The sequence below is a fragment of the Miniopterus schreibersii genome (genome assembly GCF_964146895.1).
Source record: "Miniopterus schreibersii genome assembly, chromosome: 12".
NCBI lineage: Eukaryota > Metazoa > Chordata > Mammalia > Chiroptera > Miniopteridae > Miniopterus > Miniopterus schreibersii.
In genome coordinates, this window is record NC_138112.1 from 67,504,613 (window position 1) to 67,523,825 (window position 19,213).

Here is a 19,213-nt window from a genome sequence, read left to right on the forward strand (position 1 = left end):
TTTTTGGGTTTTTTCTTTTTTAAATTGGGTAATTTTCTCACTGTTGAGCTTAGGATCTTTATGTATTACAGATACAGATCAGTTGCTGGTTATATACTTTGCAATATTTTCTCCTAGTCTGCAGCTTGTCTCTTTATTCACTTAACAGTGTTTCTCGTAGAGCAACAGTTTTTATTTGGGTGAAGTCCATTTTATTTTTTTTCTTTTATGGGTTGTGCTTTTTGGTGGCATGTCTAAGAAATCTTTGTCTAGCCTCAGTTCTTGAAGATTTCCTTCTGTTTTATAGTTTAACATTTAATTTAGATTTATGATCTATTTTGCGTTAATTTATTTTAAGTGTGAGGCTTATGTTTCCTGTTTGGTTTGGGGGCATATGGATGGATGTCCAGTTGTTCCAGGACCCTTTATTGAAAAGACTGTTCTTTTTCCACTGAATTTCTTTTGTATCTTTGTTAAGAATCAATTAGCCATTTTAGTATGGGTTTATTTCTGGACTTTGTGTTCTCATCTATTGATATGGGCAAGATTACTGTAGCTTTTTGTGTAAGTCTTAAAAAGCTGGTAGTGTGATTTCTGCAACTTTATTCTTTCAAAATTATTTTGGCTTTTCTATCAGTTTTGCCTTCCTATATAAATTTTAGAATCAGCTTATCTATGCAAAAGCCCTGCTGAGATTGCATTAAATCTATAAATAAGTTTGGGGAGAAATCACATATTTATGATGGTGAATCTTCTAAACCATGAACATGACATGTGTCTCCACATTTGCATTTTTTTGCTTTCTTTCATCAGCATCGTATAGTTTCAACATACAGATTTTGTACAAAGTTCTATTGGATTTAGAGCTAAGTATTTTCTTGGAGTTATTATGAATGGTGTTGTTTTTCTAATTTTGGTTTCTACTTGTCATTGCTGGTGTATGGACATACAGTTGATTTTTGTGTGTTGACCTTGTATCTGGTGATGCAATGAAAGCAATATTAGAAGGAAAGTTACTGAACTAGATGCTATGTTAGGAAGAAAGTCTCAAATCAGTGGTCCCAGCTTCCACTTAAGTAAAAGAGCAAATAAAAGTAGAAGCAGAAGAAGGGAAATAACAAAGGTAAAGCAGAAATCAATGGCATTGAAAAAAAAGTAATAGAAAAAATTTAAACCAAAAGCTGGCTCTGAGAAGCTCAAAAACAATTCATATACCTGTGCCAAAACTGAACAGGATCGAAAGAAATGACCAATGCCAAGAATGAGAGAGGTGATACCACTACAGATTCTACAAATATTATGAACAACGATGGCAATAAATTTAAACATTTAGGCCCTGGCCAGTGTATCTCAGTTGGTTGGAGTGTCCTCCCAAGCACCAGAAGGTCACAGGTTTGATTCCCAGTCAGGGCACATACCTAGGTTGTGGGTTCAATCCCTGGTTGGGTCACATATGGTTGGCAACCGATCAATGTATTTCTCTCACATCAATGTTTCTCTCCCTCCTCTAAAATCAATAAATTAAACAAAAAATTAAACATTAAGGTAAAATGAGCACAAATTCCTTGAAAGATACAAGAATATCTTAGTTCACTCAAGAAGAAATAGAAAACCTAAATAGCCGTATTTACGAAAGAAATTGAATTTGTAGTTTAAAATCTTATAAAGAATACTCTAGGCCTAAATTACTTTAGTAGTCAATGTTACCACCTACTCAAGGAAGAAATACTACCAATTCTATACTACCTCTTCCAGGAAATTGAAGAGGAAAGAATACGTTCCTGCTCCATCCATGAGGCCAAGATTTTTGTGATCCCTAAACCAGACAAAAAGATATTGTAAGAAAGGAAAACCAGACACTTATTCCTCATGAACATCAGCATAAAACTCTTAATAAATTTTTTAGCAAATCAAATCCAACAAATGATCTTATATAAAAAGGAATAATACACCTTAACCAAATAGAGTTTATCCCAATAATGTAGATTAAACATTTGAAAATCAACTAATACAACTTACCATATCAATACAGGAAGAAAACCATGTGATTTAATAGATACTGTAAGTGCACTTGACAATTCAGCTCTAATTTATGATAAAAGCTCTAAGCAAATTTGAATTTAAAGGGAATTTCCTTGGTTTGATAAAGCACATTTACAAATGTAGTCTCCCTACACTTTTCAACTCATCACACGTTTGATTCTGTTTCAGATGTCTGATTTTTGCATTTCGTCTAGATTTTCTACTTATTCTTGGGTGAAGTGTTGGTCTCATACAAGCTATGTGATCATAGGCAGAAGTGGACGTTTGAAGGGCTTCTTTACTGGCGCTGGATGTCTTTCATAATTTCGGAATTTTCTCATGGATTATCAATTCAAATATTTATTATCCCACTAGTTTCACTTATTTCCTTTGTGGATCCTAATTATTCATCTGTCAGACCTTTTAAATTGATCATGGAGTAAAGAGTCAGGCACAATCAGGTCAACCTGTGGGACTGGCTTACAGTAGAAACGTCCACTGATTTTCTTAGACTGAACACAACTCTAAGGTCTGAGCCACCAGGTGGCACCATTTCACGCAGAATCTGGACTCTCCCTGAACACTTGCAGTCTACCATCAATCACCAGGGGAGCCTTTAATATTTGTCTCTGGACGCAACGACCAAAGTTACTCCAAATGACAATTTCACTTGGATTTGTACTAGTTCACAGCAACTGACAATCTCTTCTTGACAAAAGAAAGCTCTTCAGAGTCACGCCAGGTGTATTAAATGGCTGCCTCTTTCAATGTCACACCCGCAGAGCAGCAGACGAGAAATTGAGGGTAACATGGGCTGCTGAAGCCATGAGACGAAAGCCACGTGGGGCTCACATTGAGGCGTGACCACTGAGGTCAGAGGAAATAGAGGGGGCAGATGAATGATCGCACTGGTGGTGTGGAAGGACCGGAGGAAAATTGGACGATGGAGCCTGGGAGGAGGAGATGACGCAGAAGCGCCTTATTTGAGAGGAAAGACAGTGTCTGCATGTATGGGTCCTGCTCAAAGGATAATCTTTTTTTTTTTTAAACATCCAGTCATTTTTTAAAAAGATATATATATATTGATTTCAGAGAGAGGAAAGGAGAGGGAGAGAGAGAAACATCAATGATGAGAGAGTCATTGATCGGCCACCTCCTGCACGCCCTGACTGGGGATCGAGCCCGCAACCCGAGCACGTGCCCTGACCGGGAATCGAACCCCGATCACCTGGATCCTAGGTCGATGCTCAACCGCTGAGCCACGCCCGGCTGGGTTCAAAGGATAATCTGAACAAGACACTGTAAGTGTTGTACAGACATGCTATCATTTAACTCCCATTATTTTCTTGTAAAGAAAGAATAGTTTCCATTTACTGAAACGTAGAAAAATTAAAGACTCTCTCAAGCTGACATATACCATATAACCCCCAGTTGAAAAACTAGGTCCACACCCTGAACCCTGATGATACTGAACAGTCCCCCTGCCCCTTCCCTGTTGACCTTGGGAAGGCACCAGCACAGCCTGAATGGTGTGCTACAGACAGAGGGATCCAAAACTGGACAGAGGAAACCAGACTAGTTGTCTCCCTTAAACGATATTGAAACTATTTCCCTGTGGCAAAGATCTTTTATCTTTGTCACTAATATCCAATATAGAAATCAGTACAGAAAAAATTTCAAAAGGAGAGTTAGAGTTTTATTTGCTTAAAAAATAACCCATAAACAAACTTCCATTGGCCACAGGCTCATGATCAGTCAAAGCCCTGACCACAGTGGAAATCAGCACATCACCTGACGCTGAACCAACAACACAGACTGACCAGGGTCCAATCTCTGCCCACCCTCCTTTTGAAATCATAGCCCCTGGCAAAACCACAGAATGATATCAGTACAACAGCAAAGAACAAAGCAGGAAACTCAACAGTGTTCTGGGAAAAGAAAGTGACAACATCTGATTAGAAGTGTTTTTCACACAGGTAGGGAGCAGTAGGTGAAATCTGCTGAGAAAGAAATCTGGAGGAAGGGAAGTCCCAGCATGGGCTGGAGAAAGCTCCCTTAGAGGGAGCACATTTCTGTGCAAAGGAGGAATCAAGGGTGAGGGTAGTGCTTGAATAACTATTAAAGTTAAAAATAGGAAAGGGCGAGAGAGAAGCACATGGCCAGCACTGGGCAGCTCCCTCACCCCCGCTCCCTCTGTTTGCTCAGGACGTGGTGTTTCACTGTAGGAGACAGAAGGAAAAGGCAGAACAACTGATTTCCTTTGGGTACAATAAGTTACAGGTCAGCTGATGACACCGAAATGACGCCGCATCACAAAATAATACTTAGTGTCCATTATCAAAGGAGCCATGGACGAGCAAAATTTCTGAGTATTGCTAATGGTGTTGGCCGCATGCCTTTGAAGATGTCAGAGTCTTTGTTCAGAGACTGTAACACACTGGGCCTTACTATAAGTTGACACTTTACCTTTTCCTCTAAGTGGCAGTCAGTGTGACCCACACTCAGTCCTGACGGTGAGGGGGCTCCTCCCTTCCCTGGTGACTGCAAGCTATGCATTTCCCCGCACAGTCAAGCCAGCTCTCAGCAGTCTTTCCCGGCGTTCATCAGCTGGGGTCCCATAAAGGAAATCGAACAGGTTCTAGGTGTAGTAAACGGGGAATTTCACCCAGCAGTTGGTAATAAAGGTGTCTGCAGGCTGGGGAAGCAAAAGAGGGGAGATGAAGGATGGAATCTCCCATTGATGGAAGATTGCGGCAAGACAGTTCCTAGAAATGGGAGAGAAAAGAAAACGGGGGTTGCCCGGACCCCATGACCGCAGGTGAAGCTGAGGCTGCTGTGGGGGCTGAGCTCACTGACCAAGGCCCCGGAGCCCGTGCACGGCAGCCGCCCCTGCGGACACTGCCTGCTGGGGTGCCGTGAGTATTCTGCACTCCGCTCCCACAGCCACTGCAAGAGGCGACGTGACCGCCGAGAGCCGTCACATCTCCCCTCTTCCCACCTTCAACCCCCCAGCGCCTTCCACTGGAGAAGCTACGAGGAGGGCAGCTGGAGGGGAGTCGGGATCCGTGACTCGCAGGCCTTCAGCTGTGACAGTAGCAGGGTGAGCAGGACAAAGCAATCCTGAAACTAAGACAATATGGGCCTCTGCACAGCCATGGTCATCCACAGTCCTCATCTTATTTCCAGCCAGTTGGAGGCCACGAGTTAATAACTGGTAGCTGGCTGCCCATAACATGAGAAACCAACTTAATTAACTTCCTAAATAGTCTAGAGGATCCTACAGTGAGTGTTAGTTAGCTCAGGAGTTTCCCTGTCCAACTCACAGATCCTGAGGTTATTTGGCTGCCTTCTCTGGGATGTTCTTCCAAGGTTCATAAACAACTTTATTCAGCCTGCTGTTGATGTCAGAAGGCGACTGTTTTCCTCCCGAAGCTAAAGACGTAGAACACATAGTCCCTTCTGTTCATCCTCAAAAGTGACAGCTGTGTGCACAGGGGACTTGAACTTCCCTGCGTGGAAGGTACCTTTGTGAGTTGTCCTCAAGTTCTTGTTGACACATGGGGCTGACCTACAGTAGGAGCATGTACCTCAGGATGGACCAGCAGGCCTCCTGGCTGGGGGATGGTCAAGAAGAGTGGTGAGGACGTGGCCTTCATGGCTCTGAGGCAGCTCTTCCTCAGCGATTGCTTTACATAGCATCAGCTCCCCAGGTAGAACAGGGGTTTAACAGAACCTCACCTTGGCCTGGTAACCTTGACTCCTGCTGAAAAGAACCTTAGGATGGAGAGAGAGTCCTTGACATTGAAGTGTCTTCTCCTGGAAGGTGCAAATCACTGGGGTGCCTGGAAATCTCACGGGCCCATGGCAATGTCGTCTGTGCAGAGCCCGAGCTCCTCTGGAGGCAGCCCGCACGGCCATCCTGGCACTGAGAGGGCTTTGGGCTCTCTCAACCCCGGGTGGTTTCTGTCATTTACTCGGGTCCTGATTTGCCACTGGATTTGGGCCTGACTCCCAGAGCCTGGGCGTGGGGTGGGGCGCATGGCCGTGACCGGATGAGTAAGACTTGGAGTATCTGTTGGACAATTTGTCTCATAAGTTGAGATTGTTGGTTTAGTCTCTCTTGAACAGAACACCCCAAGGACACTGCACACAAGACCAAAAGGGGTCCACGCCGATAACAGGTGGACCTGGGTAAGTGTGTGCAGGTGTTTTTCCAGCTTCTAGATCACTGCAACATTTCCGTAACTTTGAAGTTATTTTCAAGCTCAAAGTTGAAAATTGTTCTCCTGAGGCAAAGTGTATTGTGATGAACACACTCCTGCCGTCCCAGGAAGAAGGGTCCGCCACCCAGGGAGAGTCCAAGGTAGAGCTGGGTCCCGGGAGGACCCCTCGACGGGTGGCGGCAGGGGAGTCGATGTGCACTCGGAGGAAGGGGCCTCACTCTGCAGGTTGGGTCTGAAAGGGCAGCGACCTGATCCCCGGCCTTATGAGCACACAAGGGGGCGAGTGCACACAGTGAGACTAATGAGCCTTCTGGAGCAAACCAGACGTTTCTGACTTGTTCCTATTTTATTTTATTTTATTTTATTTTATTTTATTTTATTTTATTTTATTTTATTATTTTATTTTATATATTTTTTATTTTATTATTTTATTTTATTTTATTTTATTTTATTTTATTTTATTTTATTTTATTTTATTATTGTTTATTTTTTACCTATGTACAACAAGAAGAGATTTAGCCATCCCAGGAGAGCTGAGTTATGGGGAGAGCTGGTGAACAGGAGGCAGGAAACCACCTCTGATGCCCCACGGCCCTGTCCATGTCGGGGGCCTCCCTTTGCAGCTCAGGGCTCAGAACAAGAAGTCAGAGCACCGTTGGGCGACTGAGGACTGCGGGCAGGTGGCCTGTGGAGCGGTGAGGGGCCGGTGGCAGCTCTCACGAGTCCCTGAAGCCTCAGGGCACGAATCCCGTGGCTCTCAGTGCACAAGGGCTGGGGCAGGAGCAATAGCGCGGCTTCTGGAGTTTGTAAGATGAGGGGCTTTGGCGATTTGGGTGCCATCAGAGACCTTGCAGCTTTGCATAAAGACAAATGTGTATCTTTCAATTTTTGATTCTTTTTATAACAAAAAAATGTTCCCACGTCCATCTCTTAGTGAGCTGAATGAGGCCTGGTTTCGATTTTCTGCAAAGCAAGGACACGGGGACCACTCTCCAGAGAGAAAATTGCTGATCCCCCAATATTATTCCAGCTGTGTTCTTGACACTGAGAGTTGCATATGCAGAGTCACTGCTGCACAGGGTCTGACAGGGGACCTGTGGGCGTCTGTCTTTGTGAAATGGAACAAGGCTGTTTATGACAGGGGAGGTGGCGCATGGGAACCAGGGTCACCAGATGCTATGTACTGTAGCAGCCCACGTGGACATCATGATCCAGAAGTGATGTCTCAGGTGTCTCCAGCCCGCCATGATCCAGAGTGATGTCTGAGGTGTGACCCAGTTAGAGACTGAGCGCTGGGGGAGCCCTGGGATTCCAAGGGCACCAAAGGACACGTGTCACCAGCACATCCTGCTGAGGACAGAAGTCCACAGACCTGTGTGCCTTGGGATAAATTATACCTGTCCCCAGCTACCCATGCCCATGACCTTAGTTCCAATATCCAGATTTAGGGATTATAAAATCACAGTAACAGTCACTTAGATGGGATCAGTAAACAGTAGATTAAGTGACTGAAAAGTAAGCAGCTCTTTGTAACCAAGAGAAATCCCAACAAAACCAGAGCCAACTTCAGAAGCGCACTCAGTGGGCACCAAGGATAAACCAACCCTCGGCCTTGGCAGGGTCAGTTAGACCCGGTCTGATGTTTGCCTTTGGGGATGAGGTGATTTATTCTGTTTAACTTACTACTTACATTTTTTTCTGTTTTGTTGCATCATTTTAGTAGCTGACGTTTTCCCTCCGGATACCGTGCTGAGCATTTTTCCTGAATTAATTTACTTATCCTAACACTCATCTATGCTGTCGCCCCTATTTTACAGATGAGGAAACTGAGGCAGAGAGGGTCAGCGCCTCGCTGAAGACCCCACGAGCAGAAAGCTCCAGAGCTGAGCTTGAACCCAGGTACCCGGCCCTGAAGCTGGGCCCTTCCCCTCAACCCAGTGAGTGACGCAGCCTGAATTTAAAGGTCCAAACAGCTCTTGAGAATTCAAAACACAGCGTCCGACTGCCCGATGGGGCTCCGGCGGGGGCGGACTGAAGCTACAGTAATTTGAGAAGAGGTGACTTTAAAGTTTGTGCTATTTCTTCAGGAACAGGGTGTGAGCCCTGGTGGTTTAGACCCCTTCTTATACCTCTGAGTGAATTTTCCCGATTTGACCCTCAAGGTTTGCGAGCTTCAATCGTGTGAACGTCACTGTGGAGCTGCTGCAGCTCCAGCGGCCGACGGCGGGCTGTCTGCCTTGGGTCGCAGGGCGATCCCGGGTGTGGGGCGGGACGGGACGGGACGGCTGTCCCTGCGCCCATCTGTGCTCGGCGTTGTCACCTTCCACCCGGTCCAGCAGTTCCTCAGCGGATCCTCGGAGGTTCCCCTGGTGGCCGGTCGACTGTCTATGTACCTGATTCCCCCGGGGTGCGAACAGAATGTTTTCAACGAGATGATTCCTTCGTTTCCGACGAGTTTTGACTTTTACAGCAGTTTTAGGTTCACGGAAAAACTGAGCAGAAAGTCCAGCGAGTCCCACCTGCTTCTTTCCCGGGCGCAGCCTTCCGCAGGGTGGGCACCGCGCCCCCTGCCCTCGACCCCGCTGGGCCACGGCTGGCGCTTGGCGACAGTGCCTCGAGGTTACAGGACACCGCCACGCCGTCCCCTGGGAGGGACAGTTCCCGTGGCGCCACGTCCCCACCCGCACTTGCGGTGGTCGCCCGGGATCCTTTTAAAAGAAAAAGAAGGAAGAATTGAGCAGGGCAGGGACCAGGCTGAGTCACCTACGAGAGAAGCGGGTCGAGTTGGAAACTGAGACGCAAGTGCCCGCGTGAGAGCGCAGGGCTCGTGGTCTTGTTTCCGCAGGGCTCGTGGTCTTGTTTCCACCGGGCGTGTCACCTCTACCCGACACCCCGGCGGAAAGTCCCACTGAGTGACTTTCTCGCTCACATCAGTGCCCAGGCTGCACCTCGTGGCCTCCAGACTGTGCACGTTTGAGCAAAGTCCCACTTTCTGAAAGTTAGTGCACTCGCCTGTTGAACTGGGGCATGTGGTAGCTTATTGATTTGCAGCAATGATTAAATATGATAAATTATGTTGACACATGGTCCGACCAGAGTTAGCAAAAAAATATCGCTGCTCCTTTACTTACGACTATTATTAGCGACATAGTGTTTGTCACCCAAAGGACCTGTATGCAAGAGGATGGTGGGTCTCAGATCTAATCAGCTCACAGATATTTTAATGACATTATTTATTTTATTTTTTGTTAAGTCTCACCCATCACAGTGTGTATAAAAACCCATGTGATATTGATTGAGATCCGAGACAGCAAGAAAGCTCCAGGGCACAACATCCACTTGTGTCACCTCACCCACCCGTTCTGCCACCCGAGCTCCCGGGAGAAGGGACACTCTCCTTGGCGTGGCCCATCCTGTCTCTGCAGTCGCTCGGCGGCCCCCCTCTCTGCTCTGCTGTGGGCTGGGGGACACCGCTCCCCTGCTCCACAAGCCTCCCCGTCTGTGGCGTCTGGTCTTCCCTCAGGCTCCTGCCTCGGGTGGCTCCTCCGAACATTGCTTCATGTCGGAATGATTTCTGTCCAGAGTGGCTCTCAAGTATGCTCCCCTGTCACCAGACGGCTTCCCTGAGCCTTTCTCAGAGTGGTCCCTGCCCCCCTGAGTTTCCACAGAGCAGGTGCTCAGGGTGGGGGCAGGCAGAGGACCAGCCCTGGGGGCACTTGTACTGCTGGGACCCGATCACTCAGAGGGCCCTGTGCTCAGACTGAGAGGTGAGACTGTCCCAGGACAGTTCAGGCTTTGATTTGATGGGAACGTTTGCTTGGTAGCGTTAATGGGTTAGATTAGTTTAGGAAGTTAGGAGGTGGACGGGTTGTCTTCCTCTTGACACTGTTTTGTCTTGGGGACCAACCACCCCGGACTTTTTCACAATTGTCACCACACACTGACCTTTCCCCTCAACCGCCCAAAGGAACCCTGGCACAGTGGGCATCATTTTACACGAAAGATGCCCCTGAACCAGGTGGAGTGGTTTCTCCAGTCACAGTCATTCATTTATTCCAGGCTGAGACCAGGGAGCAACACCAGACACTGTCGGCGGCTAAGGCGCTGAATCCCAGGGGCTCCCTTCAATCAAGTGATTACACATTTGTCAAAGTCCAGCCTCGGTCTGTGCTGCAAGGCAGACGAGCACGGTGCCAGCAGTGCCTCCCTCTCTCACAGTCACTAGGGTGGGACCGTGTGGATGACATTGGCACTTACTGAGGAAGGTAGGGCTAGAAGCCAGGCCTTGTGACCTGCCACATCCTTTGTGGGCAGGACCAGCGAGGCTCACTAGGTACAAATAGACCCGGGCTCCCCAGGATGCTGAGTCCAGCTCCCAACTGTTCATTGTTGCCTAAAGCGGATCTCAAAGCAAAATCAGCCATGAGACTGTTCCTGCCTGTCCTGCTGGTCACTCTGGCCCTTGGCTGCCAGGAGGGTGAGTAGTATTTCCGATCGGACAGCAGCGGGCGAGTGAGTAACCCTCTGACCTAGGGGGCTGCTTGGGGAGAGTGGGGAACACATCAGAATCCAAGCCTTACAGAAAATCGCTGCAGAAAAGTGGAAGAGTTTTGCCATGGAAGCCCCCTCCCCCCCATGGTCTGTGTCCGGAAAGCAACAGGGCCTCATAAAACTGGTCTGTGAATCCTGCATCTGCTGCTTGGCAGTGCTGGGACCTCGAACAAAGGCTCCATCTCTCCAAGCCTCCCCAAATGCTTGGCTTTCCAGCTATAGCGGGAGAAGCTGTGACCACGAGTGACATGAATAGTCAGAGGCCAACTCTGGTCTCCCCAGACGGTCTCTGTCCAGAGTCTTTTAGGTGCCATCGAGTCCAAGGCAGTTGAAATAGAGTCAGACCCATGGAAGGTTCCTGCAGGCGGGGGCTCAGCTCAGGAAGAGCCGCTGTTGTCTGAGTCTCGAGTCACCAGTGTTCCCGTGGCCTGAGGGTCAGCAGCACTCACTGAGGCCACACGTCCTGCTCCTGCAGGAGCCTAGCCAGGATGTGCAGAGCAGCGCTGTCGCCAGGCTGCAACTGCAGTGTTTCTAGGCAAACTGCAGACTTTCCGCCAACAGAAGGGCCCTGTGCTCGTGCCCTCGGGACTGAACCGAGGCCCTCTGAGCCTGTCTCCTGCACCTGACTTTCGGCACCTCCTCCCCTTCCCCGAGCGGCCCCTCTCCCCACCCCTCAGCCCTGCACAGCCGCTGTCTGACCAGGTGGGATTGGGCCCTGCAGGGGCGCCTTTGGAGATGCAGGTGGTTACAAAGCCCTGGGTGGGGGGGAGAATGCAGAGCGGGAAAAGGGGTCACTTCAGGTCTCAGTACAATCCCAGTGGGAGGAAAGTAGGCCCCAGTTCCTGCCTCCCCGCCCCAGGAACTCTGTCCGTCAATGCAGAATCCAAGAGCCAGACGTGATCTGTGTTTCAGCTTCAGAGGCATGAAGCTTCCAGACTTCTCTTCATAAGCTTTGTAGCAGTCTTCACCCACCGACCAAACCCCAGTGTAAAACTTAGTCAGAAAAGAGCGTCTCCCCTTGTTTCAAGTTTCCTTCACTCCTCCCCAGATGGACCCCCCTCTGATCTCTGGTAAGATCTGACCTCGCCCTTCATGGGAAAGACTGATTCCTAACATCTCCTCTCCCCCAGTGCCCAAGACAAAAGAAGGCATTGCCCTCCTAGAGGCAAACCTTCATGCCTGAGATCTAGGGAAAGCGAATTTCACCAAAGCAGGTGTCTCGGGAAGGCCTGGGTGTACTTGACAAAGGGTGAGAAGTGAAGTAGGGGCCGGTCAGCCTGTTTCCATCCTGGCTCTGCTGCTGGCTCTGTGATCTCGGGCAGGTCAGCACTGCAGGACTTTGCACTGACATTGGCACAATTTGGGGAAGACCACAGTCCCCTGGGGTTCCTTGTATCTGAGATCTGGGAGCCATGGGGGAGGCTGACCTTCGTTACATCAATTGTGTTTCTTTTTCTTCTACTCCAGCAAATGCAATCGCTTGTCCAGCATTTATTTCTGAAGTGAAAAGTTTCCTGTTGGATTCTGCTTCCATCTTCAATTGGAAACTTCAGAAGTTTGATGCACCTCCAGAGGCTGCTGAGGCCAAACTTGAAGTGAAGAAATGCATAGATAAGATCTCCTTCGGTGACAAATTAAGAGTTGCAGGAGTAGTGGTAATATCTCCTTTCTTCACAGAGGCAACTGCTCAGCTGCATGCCTGGAGGGAGGGGAGGGTGCTGCTCTGTGGGGGGCACAGGGTTGGGGTCCCTGCCCCTCTGCTCGCCTCTGATAGAGTGCCCGGGGCCAAGGGTGGATTATAACAAGACACCTGCTGAGCAGGACTAAGCCTGCACAGAGCATCTTGGGTATGATCCCCCTGGGCACCAGGTTCCCCACAGTGTCCAGAGTGAGGACAACCAGGGACAACCAGTGGTGATGTTGAAGGACCAGAGACTGCTGCCTCCCTGCCTGCGAGCTTCCCGAGGGAGGGCGAGTGCCCCTCACCCAGTGGCACTGTCCCCTGGGGACCCCCTGGCAGTGCTGGGAGTGGTGAAGGGGAGACAGTGGAGGGAGAGCGCTGGCCCCGCCCCTGTCAGGATGGAGCACTGGCTTCCTGGCTCTGGCACATTTGCAGAGCCAAGGCCCGCTCCCTGTCCCTGTGCCCCACTTTCCTGCCCTCCCCAATCAGGGCCAGTGGGCACAGACCCTGCCTGCTATGTCCTCTGCAACCCTTGTGGAGCTGACCCCTTCCTCAGGTGTCTGTGAGGGAGTCAGATACGGGAAGGTGTCTCTCAGCTCCTCTGCCCCCGAATGAAGTCGGGTTTCATGCCAATGTCCACACCAGCCGGACTCTCGGGGGGAGAAGTCCTTGGGCGGCCAGACTGCACTTCTCACCAGGAGGCTGGAATCTCCTGCAGGAAGATTTTCCCACTTCTCCCCCCAAACCCCATCCAGGTCCCTCAGCCCCGGGTCTACTCTGGAGGAAATACCCGGTCTTCAGACCCAGGACTCAGAGCAAGGAAATCCCAGGCTGCTCCCCCACCCTTGACCCTCCTACTGGCTCCAGCAGACACCTGAGCCCCTCTCTGGGGTCTCTGGGGTCTATGTGTGAGGCTGTGGTCATGCTCTTTCCTGACCTACTGGGTGCATTGTGCCTGCATCAGGACTATTGAGTCCCCACTCGCAGGGCCATCCTGCCTGGTGCCCGCTGGGCGTTTGCTGGTTGCAGTTTCTTTCACGTCTTGGTTGTGAACAGCCCTCTGTGTGAACCCTTCACCTCCAGGGCAGCATGACCGAGGCACCTCTCTTTTTCTATTTCAGGCAGGCATTGTGCTGAAGTGTGATCTATAGATTTACAAATTCTTACCCTCCAGTCTTCTGTTGCTCAACCATGACATGACCTTCCCTGGAAAATGTAGAGGTTTCAATGTCTTGCTTCAATAAATCACTTGACCTGTAATTCTCCTTGTGTCCTGTTTTATCCCAGCATCCCTGTCTTGGGTTGGGGCGTTTTCATCATGACATGGTCTTGGGTGGTGCCAATGGGGCATTTAATTGACTCCAAGAGCAGTGGCCGTGGCGTCTGAGGACAGGGATCAGAGAGGGAATGCTGCTCAGGAACCCCTGTGTCACTCACAGGTCTCCCAGGCCCGTGGCCCTGACAGAAAAGGAGGGTGATGGGTAAAAACACTCCACAGGGTCCTGCTACTGGGCTTGGTCCCCAGGGAACCGCAGCCCAAGCCCAGTCACCTGGTTCCCAGGAGCAGCAGCCGCCCTGCTCCCCCCTCCCATGAGCTCAAGCAGCCCGCTGGCCTCAGCCCTTCCCTGGGCTTGCAGGCTGGGAGGGGCCCGGGGAGCGTGTTTTCCCTCCACTTCTCCATCTGCAGGGACCGTCCAGGCTTCACTCTTTGCCCTGCACACACTCGTGTCGCTCACCACCCCTGGCTAGTGCCTCCTCCCCCAAATTCTCCCTAAAGCCCCAGAAGCAAGCAGGCAGCTGCCAGGGGGAAACTCCACTCAAACAGTGCACCCCGACCCCAGGGAGCCCGGCAGAGGAACACAGGGTCTGCGTAGCCCTCCTGTCCCCGGGGGCACAGGCACAGGGGCCCCCCACCCAGGGAGGCAGCAGCCCCAGAGCCCCAGATACACCCCTCAGAGTTCCAGGATGAGTGCCCAGGGGCTGCTGCAACACCCGCCACACACTGTGGCCTCAATTAAGTGATTGACCCTGTTGTGGAGGTCAAAAGTCTAAGATCTGTATCATTTGGGGAAATTTCAGTGTCAGGAGGAAATGCTGGCTGTGGACGGTAGAGGTGAACAGCTCTCCCTGGTCGCTGCCCCTGTGAGGGCTGCTCCCATCCTTGTCTGGTACCACATCGCCCCGTCTCTCCCCATGAGGTGACAATGCTGCGTCCTTTCTGGTGCTGAAAATCTCTCTGTGTCTCCTCCGTATACAAAATATGGGGTGGCAGTGAGAGGACCCCAGGAAATCCAGGATTATCTCCTCAACTCAACATCTGTAACTTTATCACGTCTGCAAAGTCCCCTTTGCCCTGGGAGAGAAATGACATGTTGTGGCTTTAGGGTGTGGAACTTGCTGGGGGCATCATGAGCCCACTGCAGCTTATCTCACCCCCGACACCTATGTGTCCACTACGTTCTGCCCCCTCCCTGGCCCCAGCATCCCTTGGACATCCTGTCCTTTCCATCCCCACAGCCATCATCATAGGCCAGGCCCAGTCCCTCCGGGCTTGTGTCAAAGTGTCATAAACTGTCCCCTGGGGTGGAAGATGCCCTTCCTGCAATCAGCTTTCGTTTTGACACCACAGTGACCTCCGACAACAAAATGGAATCCCCCCTACTCCTGTCGCCCTGAAACCCTAGGGCTCATGTGCTCCTACTGCTCCAGGAAGAGCACTTAGCTTTAGTCCCCTGAGCATTCTCCAGTTGTACAGGGTGCGTTTCTACAGGTTCTGATGCAGACACTAGCAGAGAGGCAGAGAGGACTACCTGCGGTTATCGGCTCTGGCCAAGGCTTTTACAGTAAGTGTGTACTTTGATCACGTCCGGAAGCATATATACTCTAATTAGTCTCTATTTTCTGAAACACATTATGTATTCAGTCTACCTCCTATGCTGGGTGGACACAGGACTCTTGGGGCTCTTGCAACAGCCTGAGAAACAGGGAGTGGAATTGCGCGGGGAGGACCAGGGCCCCGTCTGGCTTTGTACACAAGGCCCATTCCTGGCACCCTCTCACCTTAGCTCCATGCTCACCCAGTATATGTGCCCAACCATGGTTGTCTATATGCCATTCAGCCATGCTTTACCTTCGGTCACACCACTGCCCGTGGGCATGTCCTCCTCCCTCTGCCTCCACATTGTTCCCTGTAGAGGACAGCCGACCACCCCACCTATAAGGTCCACTTCACGTCTCCTTCTTGATGGTGCCCTATCTGACTCTTGCCCCCTAAAAAAAACCTTTATACACAGACATAATTTACACTCAACAACGCACACAGATACACGTTTTATACACACACACACCCCTGAGATGTGCACAATGAGACCCATACATTCACACAGACAGACATTCACACAGACAGACACATGCATTCACACAGACATGTACACACAGAGACATATATACAGATAGGTATAGTCATCCCTCTGCTATCACTGTATCTTTCTGTGATGTGGTGTTCATATAACAGAGTTGTTTGAAGAACAACTGTCTGCTTGATGTGCCTCCCGGGTTTTCCTTATTGACAATGTGACAACTTTTAGAAACTCTGCTTGTAACAAATGGAGTTTAACCAGGTTACAGGACTGACCTCTGCAGACTCTTTGTTTTACCTGTGAGCCTCTACTCCTTCCCTGGCAAGTGCTGTCACTGTCAGTCTCACTCTGCTCCTCACACATCTTCCCTCCCCATCCCACTTAAGCTCTTGGACAAGCTCTATATTCCCCACCCAAAGCACTGGTTTTGGCATAAGCTTAATTCAAGCAAACTTTCAATGGCTCTCCATTCTTCGAATATGAAACTCATTGTCTCCATTCAAAATTACTATGTGCAGGCCTGAATGACCATCAAAACTTCACCTTGTGTTAAAGTGAACACCTCCCCTTCCTCTCTCCCTTTTAATTCTACTTTTTCTCTCCCACATGCCAACCTTGTTTCTGACAGATTGAGGGTATAAAAGTGGAGAGAAAAAGAAGACAAGCAACTTCTTAATTGACACATATTCTTTGGAGACTGGTCTAAGTTCTCTGGGCCAGAAAGAACTTTCTCTCAGGGGATACAATCAGGGGTCTTCAGAAAGCTAAGATCACAATGATCTCCTGTTGTCTTCATGGGTCATAAATACTCAAAGCAAAACAAGTAGTTCTGGAAAAATTGTAAATGATTTGGAAGACAAAGCCAAATAGTGTAACAAAACTATAGGTACATGCAGGATAAAGAACAGAAAAGTGAGAGAAAAGCAAAGCATGATAAGGCATCCATTCATGAGGCCCAGCTAACAGGATTCCAAATGAGAGAGATCAGGGTGGGAGTAAAGTCACCAAAGAAATACATCAAGAAAATTTCCCCACAGTGAAGAATATGAAATGGACTAGCTCACCCATTCCCCACATCAAAACACATTGGTGGGACTTGGAAACAGTGTCCTGAAGACATGAGATTCATTCAGAATGCAAGGATGGGTTTAAAACTGAGTCAACACAAGTTTGGGAGACACAAAGTAATCCTGAAAATTCCAAGGCTCTGACCTATAATTGAATATGAATAGAATTCTATATGCAGTCAGCTACCATTTAAGCATGAAGATATACATAAAGGTATTTCAGAAATGCAAATCTTGAAGAGTTTTATCTCTAATGAGCTTGCTCTCAAAGGAAGGAGAACATATGCTCTACAAAGAAGAATAGATGGAAAAAACCAGAGCATGGAATCCAGTAAGCACAGGACATAAGCTACGTGCTTACAGATGAATCTGTACTCCTCAGAGACATTTCCACACAAGAAGACACAATGAAGAAGCTTGTCATGGAGATTGTCTCTCAGTATTTACTCTTTGGAACAATGCTCCTACACCATTATTTCCAAATAAAAACTTATAAAATTATAGGAATTTTAAAGACAGAAGTGAAAAGGAAAGACAGGATTGAAGAAAAAGACAAAAAATGGTTGGGGCCAACATTTGGCAAAAAATAGGTGAAGATGCTACAAACCATCTCGGGTCAACTTGGAACCGACATGCAACCAACTTAGGAGACACTGGATGTACTTTGTTGAAGGACTAATTGATTCCCTCAAGCAATTGATTATCATGTGAAATGACAAGACATAAGACAGAGAAGTGAATAGATATATTAGGTATGTCAGTAGAAGAAGTTTCTTTCATAGCAATTAGAGGCCTATAGACAATCAAGGAAAACAAAGTCCTTCTGAGCTTACATTGTCTAGGAAGAAAATCTCTGAGAGGAGGTGAGGACTGAGTTGGATGTTGAAGGACAAAGTCAAGGAGGAAGAAAGAAAGGAGAAATCGAGGCCCTCCAGGAGTGAGGACAAGCCTGGCAAAGTCTCAACCATGAAGCTGAGCTGCAAGCACTAGAGGACACAAGTGCCCACACTCCTGTCGGCATCGTTCTGCATCGAGGCTCCACTCACTGTCCACCAAGTATGAAAACGCCCAGCACTTTATGAGGGCACATGCTTTCAGAGATTTCTCTGTCACTGGGTGACTCAACCATGGCTCTAGTACCACGGGACGTAGGAGGGTTGTTTTCCGAGTGGATGTCCTGGGCATCGCAGGCTGTTTAGCACCAAACCTGGTCTCACCCATTTGATTCAAGGAGCACACCCCTACCCTGTGGGGACAACACAGTATCTCTGGACATGAACAAATGTCAGCAGGGCGTGTGTAAGGAGAGAGAAAATCAGCCCCAGTAGAGAATCACAGATTTGGAAATTAGAAATACATGTTACTAGATCTCCCATATTCCTCTTTTGATACCCCAAAGGGCCAGAAATTCCCACTATGGAAGCCTACAAATATTGAGAAAATGTGGGCATGAGCTAGAGGGAAAATTAGTAATGAAAGAGAGAAGCTCATGGTGTAGAAATCAAATGAACCATATCAACTGTCAAATGTGTGGGGAATTAAATATATAACCACACATTTTGTATAAATGTCAAGTTGTGTAAAGTTCAGGGTTTTAGTGAATGAGCCAAGGAGAATTAGCTGGAGGTGACAACTGATCCTGACTCAGCTTCCAAATCTGGCTCCTTGTCCATAGTCATTAGATGGATCCGGGTTAGATGGATCAAGCTAATGTTTACTTCCAGGGAACAGAAGGACTGAGGTGGCCCAGGCCCTGGATGTCAGAGCTCCAACTTCTTGCTCTCCCAACCTGGCCCTATGCTGATCCCACAGTTCTCTCCAGAAACATAAAGTATGTGGTGTTAGCACCAGGATGTCAGGCTGATGCCTGGGTTTAGTGCTGTGAACGAGACTTGCCTTTATTAGAGTTTGTATTTGAAATAAGCTTCTCTTTCTAAATAGACCCAGTAATAAAACATGTTATATAATCAGAGACTTCTTTGTAGAATCTCAAAATCTGTCCCAAAAAACAGTTATACAACAATTAATTAGACACCTACTTTATCACTAAGGTCACTCACTCAAAACCCAGAAGAGTACAGGTCATGCCTGTAGGACCTGAACAAGGAGGAAAGAGTCATAGGGTCAGGTGCTGGTTGCCAGCAGGAAGGTGCACAAAAAAAGCCATGGGTCTGGAGAAGGTGATCCCTAGAGATTCACAGCCACAATAGAACAAAAGAAGTTGGCTGTCTGTGATGTGGCATCAGGAATAAATAATGAGTTTCAAGCTAAAGGGACTCAGGCAAGGACAGTGGAGAAGTAGACTTCACATGGAGCCAAGACCCGAGCAGA